The 13147-nt window shown below is 39.7% G+C and overlaps 1 protein-coding gene across 2 annotated transcripts in view; it reads left to right on the forward strand.

Annotated features, from left to right (window-relative positions):
- The first annotated feature begins 204 nt into the window (after positions 1 to 204).
- ZMYM3 (zinc finger MYM-type containing 3) overlaps positions 205 to 13147 on the forward strand; it is a 31033-nt gene continuing 18090 nt past the window's right edge. The window contains exon 1 of one of the 2 annotated variants that reach the window (XM_039253380.1): positions 205 to 326. The gene's annotated coding sequence lies outside the window, so the exon portion shown is untranslated. The remainder of the gene's footprint in view (positions 327 to 13147) is intronic. The other variant, XM_039253387.1, reaches the window with a different exon arrangement.

Here is a 13147-nt window from a genome sequence, read left to right on the forward strand (position 1 = left end):
TACTTAAAATCAGATTTCTAGTTGCTTCTGCTGCCAGGTGTACTCGTGAAGCCCAACTGAAACAGTCATTACTATGGTTATGGTTATGATAATGGTTACGGTTCTGCAAAGGGATTGGGGGAGAGGACGGTGGATTGATACTTTACTCTCTGTGGTTAGACATAATTGTAACCAGCATCTATTTCCATGGTAACCAGGGAACCCAGCAGTCCAAACACCACCATTGTTCCTGCAATAGAGACTCAACAGGTGTGATCATTGCCATGGATACATTGTATCCAGGTACGGGTACAGACTGATTCTCCATTCCCTAGGATGCCGATCAGGTAGGAACTTTTGGTTTTCCGTACTCAAGTTAATCAAGAGCTACAAGGCTCAACTGATCAGTGTTTGTAGTTCGTTCTCACTAATTAACTAATTCACACTCAGGGTTTCAGTGTGCCAAAATTGGCGCCAACTTATGTGGGGTCAGTGATCTAGACCTGCACTGCCCAATGGGAACTTCTGCAGGGATAGAAATGTTACTTGCTCTGTTCAATGCAGCAACTACCGGCTGTGTACATAATGTGGCCACTGAGGGCTTGAAATATGACTTGTGCGACTGAGGAAGTGAATTGTGTTTTTTAAAAGAGTTTATTTTTTTAAAGAAAGATTATCTTTTATTTTATTATTTTTAATGTTTACTTAATTTTGAGAGAGAGAGACAGAATGTGAGTGGGGGGAGGGGCAGTCTAGAGAAAGAGAGACGGAATCTTTGAAGCAGGCTCCAGACTCTGCTGTCCGCACAGAACCCGGTATGTGGAGATCTAACTCCCAAACGGTGAGATCATTACCTGAGGTGAAGTGGGACACTTAACCAACTGAGCCACCCAGATACCCTTTAAGATTTTGTTTTTTATTTTTTTAAAGTTTCGTTTAATGTTTGTTTATTTTTGGTAGGCAGAGAGAACACAAGCTGGAGAGAAGAGGGGGGGCGGGACACAGAATCTGAAGTGGGCTCCAGGCTCTGAGCTGTCTGCACAGAGCCTAATGTGGGGCTTGAACCCACAGACCATTAGATCATGACCTGAGCTGAAGTCAGATGCTTAACTGACTGAGCCACCCATGCGCCCCAGGATTTTTTTTTTAAGTTTATTTTTATTTGTTTTGAGAGAGAGAGAGAAAAAGCATGAGCGGGGGAGGGGCAGAGAGGCGGGGGGGGGCGGGAGATACCAATCAGGCTCTGCACTGCTTGTAAGGGGCCCAATGACCCCAACCTGTAAGATCATGATCCGAGCCAAAGTCAGATGCTTAATTGACTGAGCCATCTAGGCACCCAGGAACTGAGTCGTTAATCCTGTTTTACTTTTTATTTTATTTTATTTTATTTTTTAATTTGTTTCTAGGAGAGAGAGAGAGAGAGAGAGACAGCGTGAGCAGGGGAGGGTCAGAGAGAGAGGGAGATACAGACTCCGAAACAGGCTCCAGGCTCTGAGCTGGCAGTCAACACAGAGCCCGACGCGGGGCTCGAACCCACGAACCGCGAGATCATGACCTAAGCGAAAGTCGGACGCTTAACCGACTAAGCCACTCAGGCGCCCCAATCCTGTTTTACTTTTAATTAGGTAAAATTTAAATGTTTTCTTTTGAGAGAGAGAGAGCACCTGCACATGCAAGCAGGGAAGAGGGGCAGAGGGAGAGACAGAGAATCTTAAGCAGGCTCCATGCTGAGCATGGAGCCTAACAAGGAGCTCAATACCATGACCCTGGTATCATGACCCAAGCCAAAACCAAGAGTTGGAGTTCAACCGACAGACGTTCAACCAGGCGCCCCTACATTTCTGTTTTCTATATTTGTACTGACTTGGTCAACAAATGTTCATACTTTTTTATACACATAGGATTAAGCTAAGCTTTACATGCTTTTCTGAGCCATGACTTTCTCACTTTAAAAAATACTTTAGCTTTCTTTCCATATAAATGGATAAAGATCTATGAAGACTTTTTAATACCAAATATTTTATAGACACCCACGTGATGGTTTTTAGTGTCTCTTGAGTGAAAAAATACAAATTAAAAGGAGCTACGATGAATTCAGTAACACTTTGATCAATGTATGCCTTGTTTAAAAAATCACAACAGCTGTTTATGTTAGAAAAATTTGGTAGCAAAGTAAAAGAAAAATTGTTGTACATTTGTGTATCGCCTCAGGATAATCACAGCATAAACAGAGAAATGTTGATGTAAACAAATAATTGGAATACTCTAGGCAAATAAAGTAATAGCATATTAGTGGTAACTCGTATTAGTGGTAACTCAAAGGTAGCAGGGCTCTGCATGAGTGGATCAAGAATGGCTTCATAGGGGAGCGCCTGGGTAGCCCAGTCGGTTAAGCATCCGACTTCCTTTCAGGTCATGATCTCATGGTTTGTGGGTTCTGTGCTGACAACTCAGAGCCTGGAACCGCTTTCGGATTCTGTGTCTCCCTCTCTTCTGCCCCTTACCCACTTGTGCTCTGTCTCTCTGTCTCAAAAATAAATAAAACAAAAAAAAAAAGTAAAAAGAAAAAAAAAGGAATGGCTTCACAGGAAAGAACACTTTTGAATTGGGTTTTAACCAAGAGGTTGAAGTCAGACCAATTTGCAATGGATCAGAGGCAGAATGACTTATGTTTTAAGCAATTTGGCATTGCTGAAGAAAAGTAGGGAGGCTAAGCCATAGAAAGTTAGGCTAGAGAGATAGGCATAGGCCAAATTAAGGGCCCATTCTGTGCTTAGAAGTTTGCCCTTTACTTTGTAGGTGATGGGGAGACATTGAAAGAGGTTTTTTTTTTCTTTTTTTGAGAGAGAGAAAGTGGGGGAGAGGCAGTGAGAGGGGGAGAGAGGATCCGAAGTAGACTTTGCGTTGAGGGGTTGACAGCAGTGAGCCCAATGTGGGGCTTGAACTCAGGAACTGTGAGATCATGACCTGAGCTGAAGTTGGACTTTTAACCAACTGAGCCACCCTGGTGCCCCTCGAAGAGGTTTTTTTCAATAATTTATATTATTTTTTTTTCTGATGATAAAAGTAATATATGCTTTTTGAGGGCAAAACTTGAAAAGAGAAGTACAAAAATCATCATAATCCCATTATGGAGAAGTTGCTGTTAATATTTAGGTATATTCTAGACCATGATAGATAGACATGATGTTGGTATGCGTGCCTCTGTGTGTGTGTGTGTATTGATTTATTAATTTATTTTTTAATTTTTAAAGTTTATATATTTTGAGAGAGAGAAAACAAGCAGGGAAGGGGAGAGAGAGGGAGTGAGAGAGAATCCCAGGCAGGCTCCATGCCAACAGCGAGGAGCCCAGTATGTGGCTTGAATCAACAAACTGTGAGATCATGACCTGAGCCAAAACCAAGAATCAGACACTTAACCAACTGAGCCACCCAGGTGCCATTTATTTATTTATTTATTTATTTATTTATTGATAGACAAAGAGACTGAGAGACAAAGAGAATAAATTTTTTCTATATATAGGTTTGAACTTCAGAAAGATCGCTGTATTACTGTCCTGAAGCTGTTATAAAGGATTACCACAGACTAGGTGGCTCATAAAACAGCAATTTATTCTCTCACAGTTCTGGAAGCTAGAAGTCTGAAAGCAGTATCACTGGGAGGAAATCAAGGGGTGGGCAGGGCCATAATTCTTCAGGATCTCTCAGGAAGCTCTAGGGGAGACTGTGTTTTGTCTCTTCCAGTTCCAGTTCTTGGTGGCTGCTGTCATTCCTTGGCGTATGGCTGTATCACTCCAATTTCTGCCTCCATGGTCACATTGCCTTTTCCTTTTGTGTAAAATCTCCTTCTGCTTTTCTCTTGTAAGAACTCTTGTCATTAAATTTAGGGCCCATCTCGATAATTCCCCCATCTTAAGATCCTTAACTCAGTCACATTTCCAAATCCTACTTCTTTGCCCCGTGAGGTAGCATTCACGAACTCCAGGGATTAGGACTGGGATATCTTTTGGGGGCCATTATTAAGCTTCCCCAAATCACCCTTGCAACAGTATGTAGAAAAGATTGGAGGAGGGGCGCCTGGGTGGCTCAGTCGGTTAAGCGTCTGACTTCAGCTCAGGTCATGATCTCATGGTTTGTGGGTTCAAGCCCTGCGTCGGGCTCTGTGCTGACAGCAAGCTCAGAGCCTGGAGCCTGTTTCAGATTCTATGTCTCCCTCTCTCTCTGACCCTCCCCTGCTCACACTGTCTCTCTCTCTGTCTCTCTCTCTCAGAAATAAATTTAAAAAAAACATTAAACAAATGTTTTTAAAAAGAAAGACTGGAGGAGATAAGGTAGGAGATCAGGACACTAGTTGGAATACAGTAATAATAATTTCAGGTGAAAAATGAGGAAAGCCTGAAGTCAATGGTTGTAGGGATAGAGAAGAGGAAACCTAATCCAAATATATAGAAGGCAGGATCAAGAGAAATTAATAGCCAATTGAATGTAGGGGTAAGGAGTAGGAGATTAGAATAATTCCCAGGTTTCTGTTTATGGCACCTGGTTGTCTGGTTATGCCACTAACCAGGATAGGAAGCAGAGGAGGCAGAGCACCATTGGGAGGGTGAGGTGAGGAGTCAATCAGTGCACTTTTGGCCAAGTCAAGTTCAAGGTGAGAGGAACCATCCAAGCAACTGAGGAAGAGTTTGAGTGAGGCTCTGAGGTCAATATTTTATAAATATTATTATCAATCATATATATTGAATACTTTCAAGGTATTGAACATAATATGGGGTATATCAGTACTAAGGATGATTTCTGTCCTCAATAAATTACCAAGAAACTAAACATCAATCAAGAGAAAGTGGAAAAAGAAGGGCCTGGGTGGTGCAGTTAGTTAAGTGTCTGACTCTTGATCTGGGCTCAGGTCACAAACTCACGGTTCATGAGTTTGAGCCCTGCATACAGCTCTGTGCTGATGGTGTGGAGCCTGCTTGAGATTGTCTCTCCTTCTCTGTCTGCCCCACCCCTGCTGTGCGCTCTCTGTCTCAAAATGAATACATAAACCTAAAAAGTTAGAAAAAGAGAAAGTGAAAAAAAGTGAACAGCCTAGTATGTAAGACTGTTTTAAGAACTATAAGTCACTAGCATTCAACATTATACTAAAAGTTGTAACCAGGGAAATTGGCAAGAAAAAAATAATAGGTGTCCAAAATGAAAAGGAAGAAGTAAAACTATCTCTATTTGCAGGTGACATGATCTTGTATATAGAAAACCCTACGGAATCTGCTTAAAAAAATATTAGAACTAGGAAAGAGCCCAAGTATCCATCCATACACACACACACACACACACACACACACACACACACACACACACACACACTGGAATATTACTCAGCCATCAAAAAGAAATGACATCTTGCCATTTGCAATGACATGGATGGAGCCAGGGTGTATTATGCTAAGCTAAATAAGTCAGTCAGAGAAAGACAAATACCATATGATTTCACTCATCTGGAAGTTAGGAAACAAAACAAATTAACATATGTAAAGGGAAAAACAAGAGAGAGGGGGAATAAACCATAAGAGGATCAACAATAGAGAAGAAACAGATAAAAACAAAAAATTAAAAATAAAAGTAAATTAAAAATTAATGTAAAAAAAGAGAACAAAGTGGGAGTTCATGGAGGGAGGTAGGGGGATGGGCCCAATGGGTGATGGGTATTAAGGAGAGAGCACTTTTATAGGAGCACTGGGTGTAATATGTAAGTGATGAATCACAGAAATCAACTGCAGCCTATGTCACATGATGTTAACTAACTAGAATTTAAATAACAATTTGGAGACTTTGGAAGAAAACAATTATTAGAACTAAATTAGTTCAGCAGGGTTGCAGGATACAAGATCAATATGCAAATGTAAATTCTATTTCTATACACTTGCAGTAAAGAATTTGAAAATGAAATTAAACCCATTTACAAAAACATGAAAAGGAATAAAGTGCTTAGGAACAAATTTAACAAAAGCATAAAACTTATACTCTGAAAACTACAAAACATTGCTGGAAGAAATTCAAAAAGCTCTCAATAAATGGACTTTGATTAGCAGAAAACAAATGTTAGCAAGAATGTGAGAAACTAGAAATCTGCTGATGGATATATAAAATAGTGCAGCTACTTTGGAAAATAGTGTGGCAGTTCCTCAAACAATTAAACATAAACTTACGACATGATCCACAAATTCTACTCCTAGTTATATACCCAAGAGAAATGAAAACATATGTTCACATAAAAACTTATATATATGAATGTTTATAGCAGTATTATTCCTAATAGCCAAAAGGTACATCAACTTTATTCATTTATCTTCTTTTTACAAATAGTTTATTGTCAAATTAGTTTCCACATAACACCCAGTGCTCATCCCCACAAGTGTCCTCCTCCATGCCCATCCCCCCTCCCCCCACATCCATCAGTCCTCAGTTTGTTTCTCAGCATTCAAGAGTCTCTCATGGTTTGCCTCTCTCCCTTTCCCCCACCATTTCCCCCCTTCTTCTCCCCCTTGTTCCTCAGTTAAGTTCCTCCTAATCCTCCTATACGTGCAAACATATGATATTTGTCCTTCTCTGCCTGACTTATTTCGCTCAGCATAACACCCTCAAGGTCCATCCATGTTGCTACACATGGCCAGATTTCATTGTTTCTCATTGCCAAGGGTACATCAACTTTAGAACAGATAATCCAAATATGGTATATCAATACAATGGAATATTATTCAGGCATACAAGGAATAAATTCTGATCATGGCACAACATGGATGGACCTTGAAAACATTATGTCAATTGAAAGAAGCCAGTCACAAAAGACCACATGTATGATTCAATTTATGTAAGATGTCCAGAATAGGTGAATCTATGGAGACAAAGAATGGTGCTTGCATAAAGCTAGGGGGATGGGGGACAGGAGAATATAGCTTAAGCATACAGGGTTTCTCTTTTTTTAATGATAAAAATGGGTGAGAATGCAAAGTGGTACAGCCACTGTGGAAAACAGTATGGAAGTTCCTCAAAAAATTAAAAATAGAACTCCCCTATGATCTGCTAATCACACTATTGGGTATTTACCCAAAGGAAACAAAAACACTAATTCAAAAGGATACATGCACCCTTATGTTTAAACAGCATTATTTACAATAGCCAAATTACAGAAGCAACCTAAGTGTCCATCGCTAGATGAATGGATAAAGAAAATGTGATGTATATATATGTGTATATATGTATATACACACACACACAACAGCATATTATCTAGCCATAAAAAATGAAATCTTACCATTTGCAACAAAATGGATCTAGAGAATATAATGCTAAACAAACAAACCAGTCAGAGAAAGATAAATACCATATGATTTCACTCATATGTGGAATTTAAGAAATGAAACAAATGAACAAAGGGGGAAAAAAAGAGACAAACCAAAAAACGGACTCTTAACTATCAAGAACAAATTGATGGTTCCCAGCGGGGAGGTGCACTGGGAGGGGATGGGTGAAATAGGTGAAGGGGATTAAGAGTACATTTGTCTTGATGAGCACTGAATAATATATGAAGTTGTCGAATCACCATATTGTACACGAAACTAATATAATACTGTTGTGTTGATTACACTGGAATTAAAATAATAAAAACATAAGTGATGATGTAAAATTGACTGGTAATTGTTGCACACATCCATGAATATACTAAAATCCATTGAATTATACGATTTAAATGGGTAAATTGTATAGTAAATAAATTCTATCTCAATAAAGCTTTTATTTTTTAAAAAGTGTAAGTGGAACTCAGAGAAGTACTATTAATGTAAGTTGATTTCCCAAGGGATAGAACCATGGCAGAAAGGCTGTAGAGACCTTGGGGCCCACATATATCCTAGAGCGTGTCTTCTAAAGTCAGTTGACCTTATGGGGAGTAAATTGGGATATGTTGCCTCCAAAGTTGGGAGAGCTGTCTGGACAGGACAGAGAATGTTAAAGAGGGGAGTATAATCAGAAGTATACTAGTAGGTCAGATGGCCACAAATGGACTTGCATTTCACTAATCCTTCTCTTTTCTAATTTTAATTCCAGTTAGTTAACATACAGTGTTGTATTAGTTTCAGGTGTACAATATAGTGATTAAACAATTTCATCCAATGCTTACCAAGACAAGTGCAGTCCATTCCCATCACCTATTTCACCCAACCCCCACTCCTGTCCTCTCTGGTAATGTCAGGTTGTTTTCTATAATTAAAAATCTGTTGAGGCGCCAGGGTGGCTCAGTCAGTTAAGTGTCTGACCTCAGCTCAGGTCATGATCTCACAGCTCATGAGTTTGAGCCCCACATCGGACTCTGTGCTGACAGCTCAGAGCCGGGAGCCTGCCTCAGATTCTGTGTCTCCCTCTCTCTCTGCCCCACCCCCGCTCACACTGTTTCTGTCCCTCTCAAAAATAAACATTAAAAAAATTTTACAAAAATCTGTTTCGAGGCACCTGGGGGCTCAGTCAGTTAAGCATCCAACTTCGGCTCAGGTCATGATCTTGCAATCTGTAAATTGGAGCCCCATGTCAGGCTCTGTGCTGACAGTTTAGAGCCTGGAGCCTGCTTCCATTCTGTGCCTCCCTCCCTCTCTGCCTCTCCCTTACTCACGCTCTCTCTCTCAAAAATAAATAAACATTAAATTTTTTTTAAAATCTCGTATATAAATTCTAAAAAATAAAATCTGTTTCCTGGTTTCTCTTTTTCTTTGTTCATTCGTTTTGTTTCTTAAATGCCACATATGAGTGAAATCATACGGTATTTGTCTTTCTCTGACTGACTTATTTTGCTTAGCATTATACTTTCTGGCTCCATCCATGTCATTGCAAATGGCAAGATTTCATTCTTTTTTATGGCTAATATTCATATATATATATGTATATATACAACATTTGTCTTTATCTTTTCATCCATCAGTGGACACTTGAGATGCTTCAATATCTTGGCTGTTGTAAATAATGCTGCTATAAACATAGGGTGCATGTGCATGTATCCCTTGAATTAGTGTTTTTGTATTCTTTGAGTAAATACCCAATAATGCAATTGCTGGATCATAGGGCAGTTTGTTTGTTTGCTTGTTTGTTTTAAGTAAGCTCTATGCCCACCCTGTGGCTTGAACTCACACTCCCAAGATCCAGAGTCTCATGCTAGGGTAGTTTTATTTTTTAACTTCTTGAGGAACCTCTATACTGTTTTGCACAGTAGCTGCACCAGTTTTCATTCTCACCAACAGTGCGCCAGTGTTCTTTCTTCTTTTTTTAATTTTTTAAATGTTTATCTATTATTGAGACAGAGAGAGAGAGAGCAAGCGAGCGTGAGTGGGTGAGGGGCAGAGAGTAAGGGAGACACAGAATCCAAAGCAGGCTTCAGGCCCTGAGGTGTCAGCACAGACCCCAACGCAGGGCTTGAACCCACAGAGAGATCATGACCTGAGCTGAAGTCAGACACTCAACTGACTGAGCCACCCAGGCGCCCCCCGTGTTCTTTTTTCTCCACATCTGTGCCAACACCTGTTTCTTGTGTTGTTGATTTTAGCCATTCTGACAGGTATGAGGTATTATCTCATTGCTCTGATTCGCATTTCCCTGATAGTAAGTGATGCTAAAACATTTTTTTTCACAGATCTGTTGGCCAGCTGCATGTCTTGTTTAGAAAAATGTCTGTGTCTTTTGTCCATTTTTAACTGGATTATGTTTTGGGGGCTTTGAGTTTTATAAGTTCTCTATATATTTTGGATACTAACCCTTTATCGGATATATCATTTGCAAATATCTTCCCTCATTCTGTAGGTTGTCTTTTAGTTTTGTTCCTCTGTGCAGAAACTTTTTGTTTTGATGTAGTTCCAATAGTTTATTTTTGCTCGTTTCCCTTGCCTCAGGAGACACATCTAGAAAAATGTTGCCTCAGTCTACGACAAAGAAGTTACTGCCTGTGCTCTCTTCTAGGATTTTTACAGTTTCAGGTCTCTCATTTAGGTCTTTAATCTATTTAGAATTTTATTTTTGTGTATGGTGTAAGAAAGTGGCCAAGTTTCATTCTTTTGTATGTAGCTGACCAGTTTTCCCAACACCATTTGTCCTTTTCTCATTGGATACTCTTTCCTGCTTTATTGAAGATTAATTGACCATACAGTTGTGGGTTTATACTAATCCTTCTTTTTAAAGATGAAGATTCCTTATTTTTGCCTTCCTGCCTTTGCTCCTCTCTTGTTTCACTCTTATCTTTTTCCTTGTTAAGCCTTACATTATAGAAATAGTACTACAATTTGAGTTCATTGGGGCTTTCTTCCTCTCTCTGTCCATTATTCACTCATCCATTCACCAATTCATCCAGTAAACATTTACTGAGTATCAGGGACTATGCTAGATGCTGGAGATAGAGATGAGTAAAAACAGATCTCTATTATTGAGGAGCTCACAGTCTAGCATTTCCCCAATGTCTCCCTAAATACGTATTTCCTTTTCTTCATTCCAGGGTACTTCAGGATGGTATAAAACATTAAATAAGAATCCATGTGTTTCCACACCTTGTTGTAAAGAGTGAACTTCACTCTAATCAAATGATTGCCAAATAGTACTTCCTTTTATTTGACCAAGTTATATGTAGGTTTGCCTGGAGTGAAAAAATAAAAGTTTGAGGGGCGCCTGGGTGGCTCAGTCAGTTGAGCGTCCAACTTCGGCCCAGGTCATGATCTCACAGCTCGTGAGTTTGAGTCCCATGTCGGGCTCTGTGCTGACAGCTCAGAGCCTGGAGCCTGCTTCAGATTCTGTGTCTCCCTCTCTCTCTGCCCCTCCCTAGCTTGCTCGCTCTCTCTCTCTCTCTCTCTCTCTCTCAAAAATAAACATCCATTTTAAAAATTTAAAATAAATAAAAATTTGACACCCAGCAGTAATTAATTAAAGCATGGTACATCCAATGAAATAATACACAGCCATTACAATTATGTTGTAGAACATATTATAGAAGATAATTCCCATTTTGTAAAAAATATGTATGCAAAAAAAGGACCGGAAAGATATACATCAAATAGAGCAGTGGTTATCTCTGGGTATAATAGGTAGGATATAACTGATCAGTGCTTTCTTCTTCAGACTTTTCATGTTTTCCAAAATTTTTACAGTGAACATTTATATTTTTATAATCAGAAAACATACATATGTATATATGTGTGTGTGTGTGTGTTTGTATAATATATATATATATATAATTGAAAGCGCTCTCATGAGGACAGGGATTGAGTTTTTGCCTGCCTTACAGTGCTTGTAGCACTTCAGGAGTGTTTTATAAATGAGGACTAACAAGTAACAGAATTGAGTACTGTGTGATAACTAACAAAGCTGAAAATGACAGTACTGAAGTGCAGGCCACACTCTTACCCAACCCCCCCACCACATTTTAGATTACAGCCTTTCATCTGTGGCTGGTACGTATTCAAATCTATCAACTGTGGGCATTCTTGGCTTAAAGACCAAAAAAAATTATTTATTTATAGGATATGAAGGTTTCAAGGTACAAAGTCCCAGACCATACATGAGGTCAGATATATTTCTCTTATGTTTTTGTTTATTTTTTTTAAGGTTTATTCATTTTTGAGAGACAGAGAGAGAGAGAGAGAGAGAGTGCAAGCGGGGGTGGGGCAGAGAGAGAGGGAGACAATCTGAAGCAGGCTCCAGGCTCTGAGCTGTCAGCACAGAGCCTGACTCAGGGCTCGAACTCAGGAGCCGTGAGATCATGACCTGAGCTGAAGTCAGAGGCGTAACTGACTGAACCACCCAGATGCCCCTATTTCTCTTAAAATGATAGTAGTAACTGGGGCGCCTAGGTGCCTCAGTCGGTTGAGTACCCAACTTCAGCTCAGGTCATGGTCTCACAGTTTCTGAGTTCAAGCCCCACGGTGGGCTCTCTGCTGTCAGCACAGAGCCTGCTTTGGATCCTCTGTCCCCCTCTCTCTCTACCCCTTGCCCTCCTCTCAAAAATGAATAAACATTTAAAAAATAATAAAATGATTATAGTAACCTATTAATCAGTATCGGATAGTTGTACATCTCACTTAAATGCATCCCTATGAGGTATAATTTCCAGTATTTCCTTCTAGTGTTTTCTATGTATACATGTACGATTGACCCTTAAACAACATGGAGGTAGGGGCAGTGACCACCCTATGTAGTTGAAAATCCAAGCAGGGGCACCTGGCTGGCTCAGTCAGTTAAGCTTCTGACTTTGGCTCAGGTCATGATCTCATGGTTTGTGAGGTCAAGCCCCATATCCGGGTCTCTGCTGTCAGCTCAGAGCCTGCTTCAGATCCTATGTTCCCCCCCCCACCTTTGCCCCTACCCCCTTGCACATGCACGCATACAATCTCTCTCTCTCAAAAATAAACATTAAAAAAGGAAGAAATCCAAGTATAACTTTTGACTCCCCCAAAATTTAACTATTACTGTTGACTGGAAGCCTTACTGATAACATAAATAGTTGATTAACATGTATTTTATATGCTATATGTACTCTTACAATAAGGTAAGCTAGAGAAAAGAAAATATTATTAAAAATCATTAAAAAATACTTTTACAGTGCTATACTGTACTTATTGAAAAAATCCACATAGGGGTGGGACCACAAAGTTCAAACCCATGTTGTTCAAAGGTCGACTGTATATAGAATTTCTCTACAAAGTTAGCATCATATTTTAACTCCTTTAAAGAAATTTAACATAGGGGGTGCCTGGCTGGTTCAGTCAGTAGAGCATGGGCCTCTTGATCTTTGGGTTGTACATTCAAGCCCTACACTGGGTGTAGAGGCTTCTTTGAAAAAATTAAACATGTAACATATCAGGAGCATTTTCATGTGTCATTAATTCTTCTTTTAATTTTTTTTAATTTCTGAGAGAGCGAGACAGAGACAGTGTGAGGAGAGGAGGGTCAGAGAGAGAGGGAGATACAGAATCCGAAGCAGGGATCTGTCAGCACAGAGCCCGACGCAGGGCTCGAACCCATGAACTGTGAGATCATGACCTGAGCCAAAGTCAGACGTTTAGCCAACTGAGCCACCCAGGTGCCCCTCATTAATTCTTTTAATAGACTAAAGTCTATGTTTTTAAAGATTTTTTTTAAAAAAATG

Source organism: Hyaena hyaena, unplaced genomic scaffold, assembly GCF_003009895.1.
Source record: "Hyaena hyaena isolate Hyena2069 unplaced genomic scaffold, ASM300989v1 scaffold_451, whole genome shotgun sequence".
Classification (NCBI taxonomy): domain Eukaryota; kingdom Metazoa; phylum Chordata; class Mammalia; order Carnivora; family Hyaenidae; genus Hyaena; species Hyaena hyaena.